Genomic DNA, 20,926 nt, shown 5'->3' on the forward strand with positions numbered 1-20,926 from the left:
TGGCAGGAAGGGGAGGGCTTTCCTGCAGTGGGGTTATTCACTGACTCTTTCTTGCCCAAAATGTGCATGTGTGCATGCGCGCGCGCGCGCACTCACACACACACACACACACACACACACACACACACACACACACACACACAAATTGCAATTAGGTTTTAGAAAAATATCATCAACTTCTGAAATAGGAAGGAGACTGTTTCATTATTAGGTACAGCTGTGAACTTCAGCATTTGTTGGTTTAGTTTAATTCCTCCCTCTCCCCTTCTCCCACCCCCAACTTCCTCATGAGAAGGATTTCTATTTTTTTTTTTAGTGGTTTCCCTTGAGATTTTTTTTAAAAAGCATGTGTGCTTAACTAAACACATTCTAAAGGCAATCAATATCTGTATCCTCTCTCTGAAATATACAATGCCTTTAGAATGCTACTTGGTACATATTCTTGTCTAGAATTTATTTTTTTAATCTCCACCTGAGGATATATTTTTTCCATTTTCATACAGAATGGAAGAGAAGGAGGAGGGGGGCAGAGAGAAAAAGGGAGAAATATAGACGTGAGAGAGACATATCAATTGGTTGCCTCCCCCTTGTGCCCCGACCAGGGCGAAGGATTGAACCTGCAAATGAGATACATGCCCTTGACCAGGAATCAAACTTGTGATCCTTCAGTCTGCTCTAACTACTGAAAAATACTGTCCAGGGCATAGGAAAGATGTCTGTGGGTGGGCTCGAACCATCAACCTTTCAGTTAACAGCCGGACATGCTAACCGATGGTGTCACAGAGACCCATTCAAATTTTAGTTCCATCTTGATATACTTTAATCCCACAAATGAGATATTTTAAGTTTTCTTGTATACTCAATGCTTGTTTAGATTTTACTTTTATTAAAACATATTGAGGTCAGGAACATATTTTTTGAGAACCAATGGTCCAGTGTTAGTGTGGGTTTCATAAGCTAAGTGTGGGTTTCTTCCATTTTTAGGACCAGCCTTGGATTTCCACGTGGGGAATCCACTTTTTTCTCATTGTCTGGTGATAATGTTCATGGTGGGGCTTTATTCTCAGTTCCAGGGATAAAGCATGTGACCCAAACTTAGATCAAGCAGCAGATCCTCTTCTCCAGATGGACCATGGGGATGATTTTAGAGTTGGCACATGAAAAGGCTCTTGCTTTTTATGTTGAACTTGAACCTCCAAGGATGTAAAATTGGAGCTGTAGCAGCCACACTCTCCCCATGAAAGGTCCTCCTGCAGCCACCAAAGACCATGCAGAGAGCTTGTGAAGACCATCTTGCAGGAAGCTTGTGAAGACCACCCATGGGAGTCAGAGCTGAGAGTTGTGACCTTTGTAGTGGGGTTCAGGATCTGAAGAAGGGGTCGACGCACAAATGAAAATGCTATACAAGAAATATGAATTTAGAAGGCATTGGGGGCCAGGTGGAGCCTCTTTCTCAAAGAGGCACACCAACCTCTCCCCTGGTCCACTTTTTATTTACTTGAATACACATTTGCCCTTTAGCAATGCATACAGGCAGATCAAAGGTAAAATTTGGTAAACAAATGTAAAGATTATCAGGTCAGGAAATCACCTCGAGCCATTGCAATCATAGCAGGATTCAGCCTGCTGAATATTAAAGTCCATTGCCCTTCCAATGGTAACTGTTGTTTGCTTTAGCCTCTGGCAGAGAGTGGAAAAAACCACTCCTGATAACCTTGCCCTGAATTCAGCAGTGCCTGAAGCCAGATGACTCATCACCATTTGCTTAAGCCACTTGCAGTTGAGTTTTAATTAATAGGCTGAGAGACTGGAATATGGTAACCGGCATTTAAGTTGGTTGCCCAGATCCTGGGGTACTGCACTCAAAGCATCCTGAGCTAGGTGTTGTTTCTGAGAGTGAACCAGGTGTACTTGTTTGATTGCTTTTATTTGGGATAAAACAAATAAGAGTATTGGGGGGAAATCACATAGGCACCAACATGACTTCCACCATTCACTTAATTTACCATTCCCTATCAGTGAATTTGGGTTACAAAAACATACATGTGGCATAACAGATTGTATATATTCTTTGCAATGTATGGAAATAAAAACATGCATATATGTAAATATATGTATATTTATTTATATGTGCATAAGATAGTGTTGAAAGGAAACACCAAAACTAGCAACATAGACTCTCTCAAGGGAGGGGAATTGAGCATCTGGGAGTTGAGGGAGGAGGAAAGCTTTTCATTGTATACCCATTCTTTCATTTTGAATATTCCCTAATCAAAAGGATAATTTAAATTAGATCATTAAGCGATTTTTAAAAAATTGAAGAAAGACCTCTCCTAGATCCTTTCTATCCTCTCAAAGCACCTATCTGGCTTCATCACTCAGACAAAACCTGCCTGCTTTTGTCACTTTACTTCTTTAAAATGAGACAATACCGAGGGAGAGACAAAATGGTGGCTGGGTGGGCAGATGTATCCCAAGCCTTGTCCCGGAGCAGATAGAAGGAACAACTAGGTCAAATAACATCCACCCAGAATTGGCGAGGTGGACACAGCTGGTGAGGCAGTTTGCAGCTGGGAAGGGCAGAGGATGTCTGGAGAATGGTGAGGTCGGGGATCTGGACTGGAGAGAGTTGTGAGACCTCTGAGCCCAGAGGATCAGGGAGAAACTGCATGGCACCAAGGCTGCCTTCTGTGGGCACAGGCGTAACATCTGACTGTGGAAGGGAGATCCACAGAGCTGCTGGCAGCAGGGATTCTGGACTTGAGCCCAAAGCCACTAAAGGCTGAGCCTGGAAGAGGCAGCCTGAACAACTGTCCAGGCTGCATGGTGCTGGTCGGGGGGAAAGAAACTCGCAGTGGTGCAGCTCTTTCCCCTCTTTTTGGTCTTTGCTCTTATTCACTAAACCTGGTTCATAGGACCTTTCAAATACAGACACTCACCCATGGCTGGGGTGCAAGTGAAGGTGTAGACTTGTAGAGTCTGGGGAGGGGGAGGTGGCCGAGAATCTGACACTGGGACACGCCTGACACTCTGGATCTAAGCAGCCATTTTCTCCTGAAGAGATAGCCCCTCCCTGCAGTCTCCAGACAACCAATACAGACACACCCTGACTACACCCAGAGTGGTACAAAGGATAAAAAAAAATATGAATAGTCCCTGAGAGTCCTTAGGGCTGAAGAGAGGCCGTTCAGTCCTGGAAAGCAATATGGTAACCTCCCCACCTGTTGCCCTGTCAGAAACAGCTGCTTGAGAGATTAAGATTAAAAGCAGGCAGACAGGCTAAGTGTGCAGATTGGTCCCACCTGCTGGCAGTCAAGGTGGTGGAGATAGACACAAACAGAGGAGAGGTGGACCGCTTGGAACTTCAACATGGTGCTGACTACCTAGTAGGAAACTGAGAAGTGGCAGACAGTACAGAAGAGTGGGATCTTAAACCAGCCCCCATGGGGCATTAAAACTCAGTGGAAACGAATGAGATTTCACTTTTTTATTTTATTATTATTTTGTTATCTCTTTTTTTCTTTATTTTCTTTTTGTTTGTTTATTTTTATTTCTTTTCACATTATTTTTCAACATTATATTTTTTAATTATTTTATCCTTTTAAAAAATTTTGTTTTTCTCTTTCTTTTTCCTCTTACCCACTCATCCTCTTTCTACCTTCTCTATAATGAATTCCAAGGTCCTCCTCATATTCTTCCAATTCCTTAACCTTACTTTATGTATATAAGCTTGGCCTCTACAGATTCTGCTCCCACTCTCTTTTCTGGGTGTTTGTTGTTTGCATTTTTTGGTTTATCTGTTTGTTCTGTGGTGTTTTCTCATTTTTCTTCTTTTCTTTTCTCTATTACCATTTTCTCTCTCCTTGATATCATTTCTTCTCTCTTTTCTTTCCCCTAATTCTCTTTTCCCTGTTGGTCACTTATATTGGGGTTATCTGTGTCGTGAGTACATTCGTGTTTTGTTCCCTTTGTGTCGTGTCTTGTCGAGTTGCATTTTGTCCTGTTTGGTCAATGTGGTAGAGAGCGAGCCACATAAACAGACACCTGGAGAGGAGTCAATAACACTAAAAATGGCACAATAACACTCCAGACCCAACTACAGAGGGAAGAAGATGGTGGCCAGGAGGACAGCAGTGAGGAAGAGAGCATGAGTGAGTGAAGGAGTGAAAGGGCAGTGTGAGGAGGTGGTGTGTGTGTGTGTGTGTGTGTGTACGTGAGTGAGGGACAGTTAGATTCTGCAGGACCTTCGGGGGCTGTTGGACCGGGCTTGCCTAGCTAGGCAGCCTCTGCTAATGTTGCAAACAATCCCGGGGCAGTGGGCTCTACTGAAGAGGCCACACCATCTTGAAGGAGAGAGCTGCTGTGACTGGGAGCCCAGCCTCCTCAGACATCACCCTGGACTCTACAGCCACCCCTGCCAGGGACCTTCTCCCTTGGCTGCAGTCCCACAAACGCCAAGACTCCAGCCACCCTGGCCATGGGATCCTGTGAATTCAGAAGGGCAATCCCCTCCAGACAGCCCAATGCTTTAGCTCAAGGTGATGTGACTGCACAAGCAGCTGCCACACAAGCAGCCCACCCCCATCCAAGGAGCAGCAGCCCTGTGAACAGCCTGCGCCAGTCCGAGGAGCAGCAGCTGTGAGAGCAGCTTGCCCCAGCCCACCCATCCAAGGAGCAGCAGCCATGCGAGCAGCCCGGCCCCTTCTGAGGAGCAGCAGCCACGTGAAAAGCTCATCCCAGCCTGCCCGAGGAGCAGCAGCCACATGAGCAGCCCACCCCTGTTTGAGGAGCAGCAGCTGCACAAGAAGTCAATCCCTGCCAGCTGGAGGATCCACCACTGGTGCAAGCAGCGGCATGAGGAGCGACCATTTGAGGAGCCACCAACTGGGGAAGAGCCTGAGGAGCAGCTGCTGCCCAAGTAGTCATTGCTGCCCAAGGAGCAGCCCCTGCATGACTTGACACATAGATCCTTCGATGAGAGAAAAAATGGAGAGACAAAGAAACTCCCAAAGGAAAGAAAATATGGAATTGCCAGAAAAGCAGCTAAGTGAAACAAAGGCATGCAGTAAGTCAGAAAAAGAATTCAGAATAAGGGTCATACAGTTCACAAATCAGATGGAGGGAAAAAAAAATCAACAACTTATATAAGAATCAAGAAGAAATAAAGAGTGATAGCTGCAATAAAAAACAATATAGAAAGTTTCAACAGTAGACTAGGAGAAGCAGAGGACCGAATTAGCGAATTAGAAGACAGGAAAGCAAAACACAGCCAAACTAAACTGCAATTGGAGAAAACAATTAAAGACAGGAGAAGAGCCTAAAGGAGCTTAGGGACAACATGAAACGAAGCAACACATGAATAATAGGGTTGCCAGAATGAGAGGAAGAGGAACAAGGGTTAGAAAACCTATTTGAAGAAATAATGTCAGAACACTTCCCTGATTTGGGAAGAAAAAAGTCACACAAGTACAGAGAGTCCCAAACAAGATGAACCCAAAAACCCCTATACCAAGACATGTCATAATTACAATGGCAAATGTTTAGGACAAAGAGAGACTCTTAAAGGCTGCAAGAGAGAGACAGAAAGTTACGTACAAGGGATCTCCCATTAGATTATGAAATGATTTCTCAATAGAAGCACTTCAGGCCAGAAAAGAATGGAAGGAAATTTACAAAGTGATGCAAAGCAAGGGACTGAATCCAAGAAAATACTCTATCCAGCAAGGCTATCATTCAAAATTGAAGAAGAAATAAGGAGTGTCACAGACAAAAAAAAAAAAAAAAAAAAAAAAAAAAAAAAAAAAAAAAAGGCTAAGGGAGTTTATCAATACCAAGCCAATAATGCAAGAAATGCTAAGGGACTAGTGTAAAAAGAAGAAATAAAAAGGTAAGAAGGAACACAGGCACAAAAAATAAAAATGACTATAAACAAGTACTTACCAATAATAACTTTAAATGTAAATGGACTAATTGCTCCAATAAAAAGACATTGAGTGGCTGAATAGATAAGAAAATATGACCCATATATATTCTGTCTACAAGAGACCCACCTCAGAACAAGGGACTTACACAGCCTGAAAGTGAAGGGATGGAAAATATCTTTCAGGCAAATGGAAATGAGAAAAAAGTTGGGGTAGCAATACTTATATATAACAACATAGACATCAAAATGAAGGCCATAACAAGAGATAAGGAGGGCCACATCATAATACTAAAGGGATCGATACAACAAGAGGATATAACTCTGGTATACATATATGCAACCAATGCAGGAGCACCCAAATACATAAAAAAACTCCTTTAAGATATCAAGGGAGAGATCAACAACAATACAATCATTGTAGGGGACTTTAATACATCACTGACGTCACTGGATAAATCCTCTAGACAAAACATCAGCAAAGAAACAGCAATCCTAAATGACTCACTAGATCAGATGGACTTAACTGACATCTTCAGAACATTTCACCCCAAAGCCACGGAATATAAGTTCTTCTCAAGTGCACATGGGACTTTTTCAAAGATAGACCACATATTTGGTCAGAGGCAAAATCTCTCCAAATTCAAGAAGATTGAAATTATATCAAACATCTTCTCAGACCACAATGCCATAATATTAGAAATAAACTACAATAAAAACAATCCAAAAAATTTAAACACTTGGAAGCTGAATAGCATGCTATTAAACAATGATTGGGTTACCAATGAGATCAAAGAAGAAATGAAAAACATCCTGGAAATGAATGACAACGAAAACACAACAATACAAAATCTATGGGACACAGTGAAAGCAGTCCTGAGAGGGAAGTTCATAGCTCTACAGGCCTACCTTAAAATCAAGAAAAAATGGTAATAAATTATGTAACTCTACAACTTAAAGAATTAGAAAGAGAGCAACAAGAAAAGCCCAGAGTGAGCAGAAGGAAGGAGATAATAAAGATCAGAGGGGAAATAAATGACACAGAGACGAAAAAACCAATACAAAAGATCAATGAGACTAACAGCTGATTCTTTGAAAGGATAAAAAAATATTTGTGGGCGTTGGCACGGCCATGGCAAACTCATGCCAGCTCAGCTGGATTCAGTTACCCTGAGTGAGGGCTATGAAAGGCTTAGAAAAGACAGACAAGAGAATGAAAGCTGGGTCTCGGTGGGACACTGCTCCTCTGATGGACAGCGCCAGCGCCCACAGGCCATGTCTTTATTTTATAGCAGATGCCACGAGGCAAAGTAAGGGTGTGATCAAGATGTTTACAACATTCTAATTGGTTTCAATCCTACTCAACTACATGCACCTGAACTCTACCACTCATGCACTTGGGGCCACGTGTTCAGACCATAGGTTCAAGCTTACAGATATAGCTGTTGGCTAATTGTGCTGGGAGGGCTCCGCCATCCAGGCTGGGACTTGCATGTGGCAATGAGAGGACTGTGCCCTCTCATCAGTCCAAGGCTTGAACCTGTTCAAAACACTGTAGCCGTGCCCCACAAAGATTGATCAACCTCTAGCCAGTTTCACCAAGAAGCAAAGAGAGAAGACCAAAATAAACAAAATCAGAAATGAAAGAGGTGAAATAACTACAGGCCCCACAGAAATACAAAGGATTGTAAAAAAAAAAAAATACTATGTACAACTCTATTCCAACAAACTAGACAACTCAGAGGAAATGGACATATTCCTAGAAAAATACAGCCATCAAAAACTCAATCAGGAAGAATCCAAAAATCTTAATAGGCCGATAACTATGGAGGAAATTGAAGCAGTCATCAAAAAGCTTCCAGCAAACAAAAACCCAGGGCCAGATGGCTTCACAGGGGAGTTTTACCAAACATTCAAGGAAGAACTAAAACCTATCCTCCTCAGACTATTCCAAAAAATTCAAGAGGAAGGAACACTTCAAAGCTCTTTCTATGAAGCCAGCATTACCCTAATACCCAAAACCAGATAAAGGCAACACAATGAAAGAGAATTACAGGCCAATATCCCTCATGAACATAGATGCCAAAATACTCAAAAAAATTCTAGCAAATAGGATGCAGAATTACATCAGGAAGATCATACACCATGACCAAGTAGGATTTATCCCGGGGATGCAAGGATGGTACAATATCCAAAAAATCAATAAAGGTGATACATCACATAAACAAATTGAGAGACCAAATCACATAGTCATATCAATTGATGCAGAAAAAGCATTTGACAAAATTCAACACCGCTTCTTAATAAAAATCCTCATCAAAGTGGGAATAGAGGGATCATACCTCAACATAATAAAAACCGTATATGACAAACCTAGAGCCAACATCATATTCAATGGGCAAAAACTAAAACCATTTTACCTGAGAACAGGAACAAGACAGGGATGCCCACTTTCACTATTCCTATTTGACATAGTACTGGAAGTGCTAGCCATAGCGATTAGACAAAGAAGAAGAAATAAAAGGTATCCAAATTGAGAAAAAAGAAGTAAAATGGTCATTATTAGCAGATGACATGATACTGTACATAAAAAACCCTAAAGACTCCATCAAAAAATTATTAGACTTAATAAATGAATTCGGCAGTGTAGCAGGATACAAAGTTAATGCCAAGAAATCTATGGCATTTTTATACACCAATAGTGAACTTACAGAAAGAGAGATTAAAAAAACAATCCCATTTACCACTGAACCAAAAAAATTAAGATACCTAGGAATAAACTTAACTAAGGAGTTAAAAGACCTGTACTCAGAAAACTACAGGACACTGAAAAAAGAGATAGAGGAAGACGTAAACAGATGGAAGAACATACCATGTTCATGGATCAGTAGAATCAACATCATTAAAATGTCCATACTACCCAAAGCAATATATAGATTCAATGCACTCCCCATTAAAAAACCAACAGTATATTTCATAGATCTAGATCTAACTCCAAAATTTTTTTTCTGGAATAAAAAAAGACCCCGAATAGCTGCAGCGATCCTGAAGAACAAAATAGGAGGGATCTCAATACCAGATATCAAGCTATATTACAAAGCCCCTGTTATCAAACTGCCTGGTATTGGCACAAGAACAGACATATAGACCAATGGAATAGAATAGAGAACCCAGAAATCAACCCAAACCACTATGCTCAATTATTATTTGACAAAGGAGGCAAGAACATACAATGGAGTCAAGACAGTCTCTTCAATAAATGGTGCTGGGAAAATTGGACAGATAGATGCAAAAAATTGAAACTAGACCACCAACTTACACTATACACAAAAATAAACTCAAAATGGATAAAGGAATTAAACATAACACGGGAAACCATAAAAATGTTAGAGGAATCCACAGGCAGCAAAATCTCAGACATATGCCAAAGAAATATCTTCACCGATACAGCTCCTAGGGCACTTGAAACTAAAGAGAAAATAAACAAATGGAATTACATCAAAATAAAAAGCTTTTGCATAGCAAAAGAAACCATCAACAAAACAACAAGAAAGTCCACTGCATGGGAGAACATATTTGCCAATGTTATCTCCAGTAAGGGTTTAATCTCCAATATTTACAGGGAACCCATACAACTTAACAAAAGGAAGATAAACAATCCAATAAAAAAAATGGGCAACGGACCTAAATAGATACTTTTTGAAAGAGGAAATACAGAAGTCCAAGAGACATATGAAAATATGCTGAAAGCTACTAATCATCCAAGGGATACAAATAAAAATGACAAAGAGGTACCATCTCACATCTGTCAGAATGGCTATCATCAACAAGTCAATAAACTGACAAATGCTGGCAAGGATGCGGAGAAAAAGAAACCCTCGTGCACTGCTGGTGGGTATGCAGAATGGTGCAGCCACTATGGAGAACAGTATGGAGTTTCCTCAAAAAACTAAAAATGGAACTCCCATTTGACCCAGTGATCCCACTTCTAGGAATGTATTCTAAGAAACCAGAAACATCAATCAGAAAGGATATATGCACCCCTATGTTCATTGCAGCACAATTTACAATAGCTAAGATTTGGAAACAGCTTAAGTGCCCATCAACAGATGAGTGGATTGGGGGGTGGGTGGGTGGGTAAGAGATCAACTGAAGGACTTGTATGCATACATATAAGCATAACCAATGGACACAAGACACTGGGGGGTATGGGAGGCCAGGAGAAGGTCAAGGGGAGAAAAAAAAGGAGACATATATAATACTCTTTGTAATATTTTAAGCAATAAAACAAAATTTAAAAACAATAACAACTGGTTTACATCTACACAAGGAATACTATGCTGCTGTAAAAAGGAAGGAACTCCTACCATTTGCAACGGTGTGGATGGACCTGGAGAGCATTATGCTAAGTGAAATAAATCAGATAAAGATAAATATCACATGATCTCACTCATTTGTGGAATATAATGAACAACATAAACCGATGAACAAAAACAGATCCAGAGACAGAGAAGCATTGATCAGACCGTCAAACCTCAGAGGGAAGGCAGGGGAGGGTGGGGGGAAGGGAGAGAGATTAACCAAAAGACTTGTGTGCATGTAAGCATAACCAATGGACACAGACACTAGCGGGGTGAGGGCACGAGCGGGGGTGGGGTTGGGGGGCAATAGGGGAATAAGGACACATATGTAATACCTTAATCAATAAAGAATAAAAAAAGACAATACCAAATTTGCTCATGATGATCATCCCACGGTATGATCCAGCATGCACAGAATCCAGGGCAGTCAGGCCCGAGGCCATGCTGGATTATACCATAAAAGGGCTGAGCAATCTCTTTGGTGAGAGCAGAGATTTCCAGTAGGGCTGTGAACTGCAGAGCAAAGTTCCCCTTTTGGATGTTCCTGCCAGACAGACGAAGGTCCCTGATCTGACTGCCTGAGTAGAGAAAAGTCCCCTGACTGTGCAGGCTGCCTCCTCCTTCCTCTGGTTAAGAAGGACAGAGAGCCAAGGTATGCAGAGGCTAAGTGAGCCGATAGAGAAACAAGCCCTAAGAGAAGCAGAGAACATCTAAACAGCACTTTCAGCGAGATGAAGACTGTAGCATACTGCATTGATCAGCGGAAAGGACATGCTATATATAGGGGCAGTTAGAAGGCAAGAGTTACTTAGAGATTAAGCATGCAGTTGCTGGAGTTAAAAATGTCCAACCTCCCCATCCCCCCCAAAAATAAAATAAAATAATGAAAAAGAGACCTGACCTGGTGGCTCAGTTGGTGGGAGCGCCATCCCGTGCACCAAAAGACTGTGGTGGATTCAATTTCTGGTTGAGACTCATACCTAGGTTTTGGGTTCGATCCCCAGTGTGTACAGAAGGCACAGATTTATGTCTGTCTCTCACATTGATGTGTGTGTCTTTCTCTCTCCCTTCCTCTCTCTCTAAAATCAATAAAAACATATCTTTGGTTGAGGATTAAAAAGAAAAGGTAGCCCAACCGATTTGGCTCAGCGGATAAAGCATCAGCCTGCAGACCAAAGGGTCCGGGTTCAATTCTGGCTAAGGGCATATACCTAGGTTGCAGGCTCCTGCCTGGCCTGGGCCTGGTCAGGGCTCCTGCAGGAGGCAACCAATCGATGTGTTTCTCTCACAGTGGTGTTTCTCTCTGTCTTTCCCTCTCTTTGAAAATCATTGGGAAAAAAAAATCCTGGGGTGAGGATTAAAAGAAAAGGTAAAGGACACAGGGGTGTCACATTCAAACCTCTGTCTCCCAAAAGGAGGCTTAACCATTGCTTATCTACACTATTTGGTCAATTACATGTTGATTTTTTCTTTGCAATTGGCTACACTTCTCTGGTTAAGTTCCTGCCAAACTCATCCTGTTTACCATTGTGTCTGTAAAATATTGTGCTATATTTTAACATTTACCAAGAATAGTATTGAGTAAGAACCCCTCAGGCCTTGATACCCTGACCCATCTAACAGAGGAGACATCAAATATGAGAGACAAGATAAGGTCAGAAGAGATGACCTCCATGGCCAAGTTCTGCTAATGAGACATCCACTAACAAGCGCTCTGAGAGAAAGGACAGGGGAGGGGGAGGGGAAAATCAAGAAAAAGGAAGTTGCACAGTTAAGGAAAGATTTTACTTTGTGAATGAAAAGCTCACTTAGTGACAAGCACAAGAAATAGGAATAAAATATGTTCTTGTACACATAGATCCATCTTCATGACATTTCAAAGCACCAAGGACAAGAAGATTTCAACACAGTAACATCTGGGGGGCTCAGGTATAGAAAGCAGATTGTTACCAGCCCCAGTATAAGCTGGAGGACAAATGGAGCGATGTCTTCAAAATTTTGAGAGGAATTGATTTGAACTGGGTTTTAAAAGTACATTTATTTTTCATTGATTTCAGAGAGAATAATTGACCAGTTGCCTCCTGTACGCCCCTACTGGGGATTGAGCCCAAACCCAGGCATGTGCCCTTGACCAGAATGGAACCTGGGACCCTTCAGTCTGTAGGCCAACGCTCTATCCTCTGAGCCAAACAGGCAAGGGTTAACTGGGATTTTTAAATGGGCTGGACTTGTACTGGGATTTTTAAATGCAGTTCATCCAGCTATGGACTGAATGGTCAGGGGAAAATTTTTTTTTTCTCAACATCAGGAATTTAGAAAGTTTGCTTCCCACACACCTTGAAGGTTTGTGCAGACAAAAGTAGGGTGGAAACCAACCAAAGGAAAGATGGGACCTACCACTGGATATGATCCAGAGGAGTCCAGTTGGCAGCAGGCGGGGGAGGAGGGTATGGGTGGGAATGCAGAAAGAAGGGCAGGGCAAAGAGCCTCATACTGCATGCAAGAAGTTAGAAATGGTTACTGCTGTTGATGGAACAATAGAGTCGGGTATCTATACTAATAAAAGGGAGACCTTCCGGGAGACGTTCTGGATGCCTTCTGGACAAAGCCATGGTGATGGGGCCAAGGCTGAGGCTGTTAGGGGCGATCAGGCTGGCAGGGGAGGGCAGTTGGGGGTGATCAGGCCAGCAGGGGGGGCAGTTGGGGGTGAGCAGACTGGGAGGGAAGTTGGGGCAATCAGGCTGGTGTGTGTGGGGGCAGTTGGGGGCAATCAGGCCAGCAGGCAGAGTGGTTAGGGGTGATCAGGCAGGCAGGCAGGTGAGCAGTTAGGAGCCAGTGGTCCCAGATTGTGATAGGGATGTCCGACTGCTGGTTTAGGCCTGATCCCTGCATGGTTCCTGGAGAGGGTGCAGGCCAGGCTGAGGGATGACCACCCCCGCCCTGTGCACGAATTTCGTGCACTGGGCCACTAGTCCTATATAATAAAAGCCTAATATGATAAGTGTCCAGTAGTCCAGTCAGCCATTCAACCAATCAAAGCGTAATATGCTAATGATATGCTAAGGCTGCTCAACTGCTTGTTCTGACGTGCACTGACCACCAGGGGGCAGCTGCTCTGACAGGTTAGCTTGCTGCTTGTGTCAGGCTGATCCGGACTGAGCGAGATGGGCTGGACACACCCTGGAGCCCTTCCATGGTCCCTCCCCAGCTGGCCAACTTCCCATGTCCCTCCCCGGCCCCAATCGTGCACTGGTGGGGTCCCTCGGCCTGGCCTGCACCCTCTTGCAATCCAGGACCCCTAGGGGGATGTCAGAGAGCTGGTTTCGGCCCGATCCCACAGGCCAGGTCGAGGGACCTTACTGCTGCACGAATCCATCCACTGGGTCTCTAGTACATAGATAAAGGTGTCACTGGCGGGAAAAAAGTAAAAACTGAAAGAAAACTAAAAATAACTTAGAAATGGGATCTATTTACTTAAGCTATGCATACAGAAGTCCCAAAACCACCCCTCTCTAGTGTGCACCAACATTATCAATACACGAATGGAAACATTCAGTGCTGAGGAATCTTTTTGGGACACTGGCTGTTTTTTGCTGCTTAGCATCTGATTTACTCTTCTGGGAACTTTCCTTTGGAAACAGCCCTTCTCCACTCCCAGTCCCAGCACTGCTATGACTCTAACTTTCACCCTCCAGGCCACCGCATGGGTTTAGGGATGGGCTGTGATCCAGGCTCACCCACAAAACGCTGAGATTTTTGTTGGAGTGGTTGGAAAAAGAAATTCTTTTTCTTCCTGGATTACTAGCTATAAAAAAATAATGTAAGCTGGCGCTCAGCACCCTCTCATGGATCGGCCTGTCTGAGAGTAACACTAACACAGAAAGCAGAGCTGAGAGGTGGAGGGAGCCAGGCAGAGAGAGAGAGAAGGAAGAAGAAGAGGAGGAGGGGAAGGAGGAGGAAGGAGGAGAAGGAAGGGGAGGAGGAGGAGGAAGAGGCTTAGCAGGAGGAGGAGTTGATACCAGACAAAACAGGTTGGAGACCACCTGTCACCACTTGAGCCAAATGAAACAGAGATGGGGTTGGATCATGTATGAGCGTTTATTCCAATAATGCCGGTAGTATGGAGGAGTCATCGGTCACCTCCTTGCTAGTTGGCTGATTATATATGATTGAGGGGTAAGATATCTACGTGCAGCTGTGGGCTGCAAGTGTAACAGGGCAAGGGGAGGGTCAGGTCTGCAGTCCGGCCTTCAGGAGCTCAAAGGCGGATAACAAGGTGGCTAATCTGTGATGCTACAAACAGCTCAGCCCTTCCTGGGACTGGAGAATGGTCAGATGGTCAGCGTTCTTGAGGCCAACTTGTGGAGGGGGTCAGGGTCAGGGCACAGCAACCAAATCAAAGTGTGTCCTATCCTTGGTCTGTTCTCAAAATGTATTTCTTTTCTGAGTCATGGACCCATCGAGGCATCTTATCTTTTTACAGCCTTGTTTCATCCTCCTGTTTCCCAGGGTCTGAAAGAAAACGTCTTATCTATAGTTAGTAAAGTGAATAGTCATTAGAGAACTGTGGCTCTATTCTTATTACATGCCCTCCCCCTGCCACCCTCCCCCCCATCAGAATCATAAGAGAAAGGAAAGAGCAGTGGGAGGGAGAAGGGAGGAGGGAAGAAGGGAGGGGAGGACAGGAAGAGTGACTGGAGAAGTCTCTGCACTGTTTTATTATCTGAGGTGATAAATCTCTTTTTTGCTTACGCTGGTGTAAGTTGAAATTCTGTTACCTGCCACAAAAGGGCCCTGACTGATTCAATTGTCTACTTAGAACCAGAAACCAAAGGGTAAAAGTAACAAGAATGTTGCCAAGCACGGAGCAGGCCCAGCTGGCTGTAACTGCTGAGAGTACACCCCAAAGTTAGAAAGCATTCAAAAGTTTGCCAAAGAGATCCCAAGGAGATCTCTTCCTGATTCTGGGGCTGGGTATAATTGTTTAAAAGTGAGAATGTTACAGGATTCCAAGGTAGGAGGAATAGGGGAAACTGAGACAGAAAAATTAGGACAAGGCCAAATAGTGTGAGTAATTTGCAGCCAGTTTGCAACTAACAAACAGTTATTATCTTCCCCAACCACGGGTCCACGGGTGCAGAGCAAATGGTTAAAATACTTCCCTAATGAGAGAATGCAGAAAGGGAGGGGGATGGGGAAAGGAAAAAAGGGCAGTTTTACTTCCTAAGGAGAGAAGCCAGCAGTCTCAAGGCTTGGCAAGATAAAATTGCCAGGATTCTGGGAAGACCACGACAAGAAAACCTTGAGACTTAATCTGTACCAAGACACTCAGCAAAATAATCTTTTGAAACCTATTATAGACTGGAGGAGGGTATATTACTTCTCAAACTTGCTTCAGACACTTGCTTTTCTGAATTAGCCAGAAAAGCCCATCTGTGCTTGAAGCCGGATAAAATAGATTAGCTTGCTTTGCTTTTTCAATAAAGGTGCATGCTTTAATTGCTTTAATAAGTTGGCTTTTCACAACGCAGCCAAGGTCTCTTGTATGAATTCATTTATATGAGAAGCCAAGGATCGAGGCTGGGGACAGCCCTCTCCCTCTAGCTAGGAGGCTGTCCTGTCTAGTAACACTTCTCTGGTGTCAGTGAGAGGTGCCTGTAACAGGTAAGGCTTTAAAACACAGCAGACATCACGCACAAATTATAAACGAATAACCTGAATGAGTAATTTTTGGGGGGGGGGTAATTTTTTTTTAATTGGAAAACAAATATACAACTTGGAATGGATTTGAGGCAAATTGTTCCATAAGCAGATTTTCTTTAAGTGGCTAAACAAAGTTTAAAAAGCAAGTAACAATGAAAGTAAATGTTTCTGGTACTGGACCAGCAGTACAAAAAAATAGTGTACGAGTACCTGGATGATACACCCGTTTTGCAATAGTGCAACTCTTAAGTACATGCTGTTGACTGCCCATAGTCCATGCAGAGTTACAACTCCACACCTCGACAACAACATGCTGATGGTTCCTAAAGAAAACTACTTAAAAAAAGGCATAACCAGAATGTTCCCTCCGTTGACCAACTCCATCTAAGTTTAGATGTGCAGAAGGGCTTAGATATATCCAGAGTAAGCCACATGCAGCCTGTTACTTGATCAATTTTCTAAAAGAAGGTTTCAGGACAATAACAGTAAGATAAGGGAAGAAAACATGGAGGAATGAAGTCCTAATGACTATACTTGCATATTTTTTTTTTTTGATAGTAGGGGGAACCTTTTACAGACAAGTTACAAACAAAGAAAAGGCAAATGAACAATTTTGTACAAGAAATTTAACACATTCTGTACAATATCCCCACTTTGCTGTCATCATTTGTACAAACTCTTCATAGTTTACGTGACCATCACCATCAATATCTGCTTCCTGATCATTTCATCAACCTCTTCATCTGTTAACATCTCTCCAAGGTCTGTCATCACATGGCGAAGCTCTGCTGCACTAATATAGCCATTGCCATCCTTATCAAACACCCGAATGCTTCTCGAATTTCTTCTTCACTGTCTGTGTCCTTCATTTTTCTTGCCATCACTGTCAGAAATTCTGGGAGGTCGATTGTGCCATTACCATCAGCACCCACTTCATTTATCATGCCCTGTAACTCTGCTTCTGTGGGATTCTGCTCGAGACCTCATTACCGTTCCCCATTACCTTGTTGTTATAGTTCCATCACCATCCTTGTCAAATAGTGAAAAAGCTTCTTTGAGTTCTGTAATCTGCTCTTCAGTCTTGTTTTTTTTCTTTTTCTTTTTTTTTTTTTTGTCTCCCCATTTTGGCTGCCTGCTGGGGTCAGTGTGTGTGTATTAGGTTGATCTGCTGTGATTCCCTATCTCTAGTGCAGGACAGTGTCAGAAGCTGTTTGTGACTGGTCCTGAGTACCCTGTTTGGCGCTATCAGCAATCCACAGCGTGTGGCGCCCTCTGCTGGGGCTGAATGCCTTAGGGAAGGACCAAGATGTGCACCAAGGTCTGCTTTTCCTAGCCGCTGGTCCAGAAGGAGATCACATAAAGACTGAAAGTGCCCAGAGACCTTCCTCGGCCTTCAGAATAGTTCTTATTCATCCTGATTTGCCCCAGGCTATTGACTCCAGGGTGGGGTGAGGGATTTCCAACAGGGTGGGGCAATTGTTTGCCCCTGCCCGCCCCCCCCCCCCCACCTCCCCAGGCAAAAGCTGTCTGGACGGTAAAGGAGGTCTGCTGGAGGAAGATGGCCCCTGCAGTTTGAGGCAATGACTCAGCACAGGAAACAGGGCAGCTGCCTTCCAAGCTCTAACTCCAGAGCCCCCCAGCCCGGATTCTGCTCACACAGCTACAGTCCACTCTGTCCTCTCTCTACAGCCCAAGGTGGGTGGCTGCACGTGGAATTTTGTCTGTTGGCCCTTTAAGTTGGTGCCTACATTTCCAGTGGTCTCTCCCAGGCAGACAGAAACCCTGCTGATTTTCACAGCCATATGTTGTCTGGGTGCTTTTCTCAGTTCTGGTGCTCTGGCTGAGGGGTCCAGCTTGGGATTTAGACCCCAGAGTTCTCAGTGGGAACCCCCCACAGCTGAGATGTCCCTCTGGAGCTTCAGCTGCTGTCTGTGGGAGCCCGGCCAGCCCTTCCTTGCCTCCGCACTTCCTAGCCATCTTTTTGCAGTCTTCATTTTCCCTCCTTGGTTACCAGGGTTCTCTCCATCTAGTCTTCAGTTGATTATTCAGGATGTTTTGTCTGTATTTTAGCTGTGATTCTAAAGTGTCAGTGTAGCTTCCACTACCTCGACCACCATTTTTCCTTCTCCTTGACTTCCTTCTTGATCTCATTGCTCTTTCTCCTGTCATCAAGTTATTGTCACTATCCTGTCCTTTGTGACAATTATTCCCTTGCATTTCTTTTCTTTTTCTTTTTCAATCTATTTTATTGATTTTTTTTACAGAGAGGAAGGGAGAGGGACAGAGAGTTAGAAACATTGATGAGAGAGAAACATTGATCAGCTGCTCCCGCACACCCTCCGCTGGAAGTAGTGTAAACTGCTTGACTTGAAAAAGGATTGATTATTCAGCCTTGGAGAAATTAGATTTCACAGTATCAACAAAGGCTTTACTAAGACCTATGAAATGACTATATAGATCTCTTAGTCTTCCACTTGAGAGGCTGAAAGGTATCTCATTTCATCCAATATACCTAAAAATTTTGAAAGAAAAAGAAATATTGTGAACGTTGGTAAACCTTTGTCAATATGATTTGAAAACTTTTAAAGTGGAACATTCCAAATAGAGAGAAGTAGCTAACTCAATGTATCATCATTAGCTGTCATTATTATACTTGGACAGTCTTGTTTCATCTACTCCCTCCCTTCCTGTCTTGATTATTTGAAAGCCAATCCAGATATCATATCATTTCATATCTAAACTTCTTAGCCCATAACTTTAAAGCTGTAGGACTCTTCCCTTTATTAATATCACATCCAAAACAATCAATACCTAATAGTAAATATCCAGACAAGGTTCATAGGACATCTCTAGCCCTTAAATCAGTGACGGCGAACCTATGACACACGTGTCAGAGGTGACACGCGAACTCCTTTTTTTGGTTGATTCTTCTTTGTTAAATGGCATTTAAATATATAAAGTAAATATTAAAAATATAAATCTTTGTTTTATTATGGTTGCAAATATCAAAAAATTTCTATATGTGACATGGCACCAGAGTTAAGTTAGGGTTTTTCAAAATGCTGACACGACGAGCTCGAAAGGTGCGCCATCACTGCCTTCAATGCTTGTCACTTTGCCTAAATGACAGCGTGGGTGGGTGGGTGGAAGGACAGATGTCATCCTAGTTTCTGTGGAAATGCAGGTCTGCTTCTGTGAGGAAACCTCCTAAACTTGTTTTCCCCCAGGTCACAGCTTGGGTAACCTGAGGGGAGGGTATTTGACAGAAGTAAGAGGGAGGCCAGAGCCATAGAATGTCTCAAACATCGTGCCTGCCTTGAATTCAATCTACCCTGGCATCTAGAATTACCCGTAAGATAGAATCTTGATGCCAGAGAGGCACAGGGTGGGTGGGGAGATGCGTTTGCTCCAGTCCAGGCAAGTGGCTGGCTTTCATGCTGAGTCCAGTCCTGTGATGGGGACAGAGGAGGTGACACCCTAATTGACCACAGATGCTCTTTCTTCTGGGTCTTTTCCTTTTTCATTCTTCTCCTCTTCCTCCCCAAAAGGCATTTATTACTCTCAGTCATCTCAGGCTATAATAAAATACCATAGACTGGGTGGTAAACAACCAACATTACTTCTCACTGTTCTGGAGGCTGGAAGGTCTAAGATCAAGGTGCTGGCAGATTCGGTGTCTGGGGAGAGCCTGCTTCCTGGTTGCTGTGTCCTCATCTGGTGGAGACAGAGTCCACTCCCTTCTTCTTCTTCTAAGGGCACTAATCCCATCACGTGGGGGCTTCAACCTCCTGCCCTCATCTAGCGCTAATCACCTCCCAAAGGTCCCAGTTCCAGATGCCATCATATTGGGGACTAGGGTTTCAGCACATAAGTTTGGGGGATACTAACATTCGGTCCATAGCAATTACACATTATCTTCTCATGTGCTCTGACAAGTGGAAGAGAAAAATCTAACTCTAAGATCATCCTCACTGAGGCTGATCCTGGTAGGCAAATCCAACTGAGGGAAAAGTGCCATTGGGAACAGCATCCTCTGCCAGACCGTGTTGGAGTCCAAACTGGGAGCCCAGATGGTGACCAAGACCTGCCAGGTGGCCACAGGCACGTGGAATGGGAGGAACATCCTGGTGGTTGGCACGCCCTTCATCTTAGAGGCAAAGACCAAGGACCAAGAGATGTACAAGGACATCAGGGACTGCTACCTGCTCTCAGCCCCAGGGCCCCACGTGTTGCTGCTGGTTACACAGCTGGGGTGCTTCACTGCCCAGGACACGATGGCAGTGAGGAGGGTGAAGGAGGTCTTTGGGGCAGGGGCTGTGGGACATGTGGTGGTCCTCTTCACCCACAAGGAGGACTTAGGGACTCGCCCCCAGTGAGGCGGGGTGGCACCCTTTGAGAAGAGCACAGATGTTACCTGGCCAAGGTGCAAGCCCACATTGAAAAGCACAGGCGAGACCTGAAGGAGACCCAGAGTCACTGGGTTTCCAAGGTGCTCCTCAGTGTAAAAAGGTAGAGTCCTTTTGCATTATGAGATTTGTGTTTGTCCAGTTGGGTGCAGCTTATTTCTCATTATTATTTTACTGATCATCTGGCATCATCTTTAATTCTATGTGCCATCTGTATGTCAAAGCATTTCCCAAGTGTCACCTCATGGATTCATGGTTCTGCCTGTCCCCAGTTCAGAAATTAACTCTCATGGTCTGTAGAGGATATGCTTTAGTGTCTATGAGTTCCTATTCCTTCTTTTTTTATGGACGTCTGGTTTGGTTCAGGCCTTCACCTGTTCCGAAAGAACCATGGGCCTCAGGAGACAGTGACAACAGCTGAGCTGCAGGGACACCTGATGGGTATGACTGCAATCCTGTGCTCTTTGCTAGTGAGTAGTTCAGGAATGGGCCTGAGACCCAATTTAGGCCAAAGAGAAGTGAGTACAGGTCTGCAG

At 43.7% G+C, this 20,926-nt stretch overlaps 2 pseudogenes; one reads left to right on the forward strand and one right to left on the reverse strand.

Annotated features, from left to right (window-relative positions):
- Positions 1-16,023: 16,023 nt before the first annotated feature.
- On the reverse strand, positions 16,024-18,101 carry LOC132211306 (calmodulin-A-like; annotated as a pseudogene).
- Positions 18,102-19,162: 1,061 nt separating this feature from the next.
- LOC132211307 (GTPase IMAP family member 5-like) lies at positions 19,163-20,666 on the forward strand (annotated as a pseudogene).
- Positions 20,667-20,926: the final 260 nt, after the last annotated feature.

This window comes from Myotis daubentonii, chromosome 10, assembly GCF_963259705.1.
Source record: "Myotis daubentonii chromosome 10, mMyoDau2.1, whole genome shotgun sequence".
Lineage (NCBI taxonomy): Eukaryota > Metazoa > Chordata > Mammalia > Chiroptera > Vespertilionidae > Myotis > Myotis daubentonii.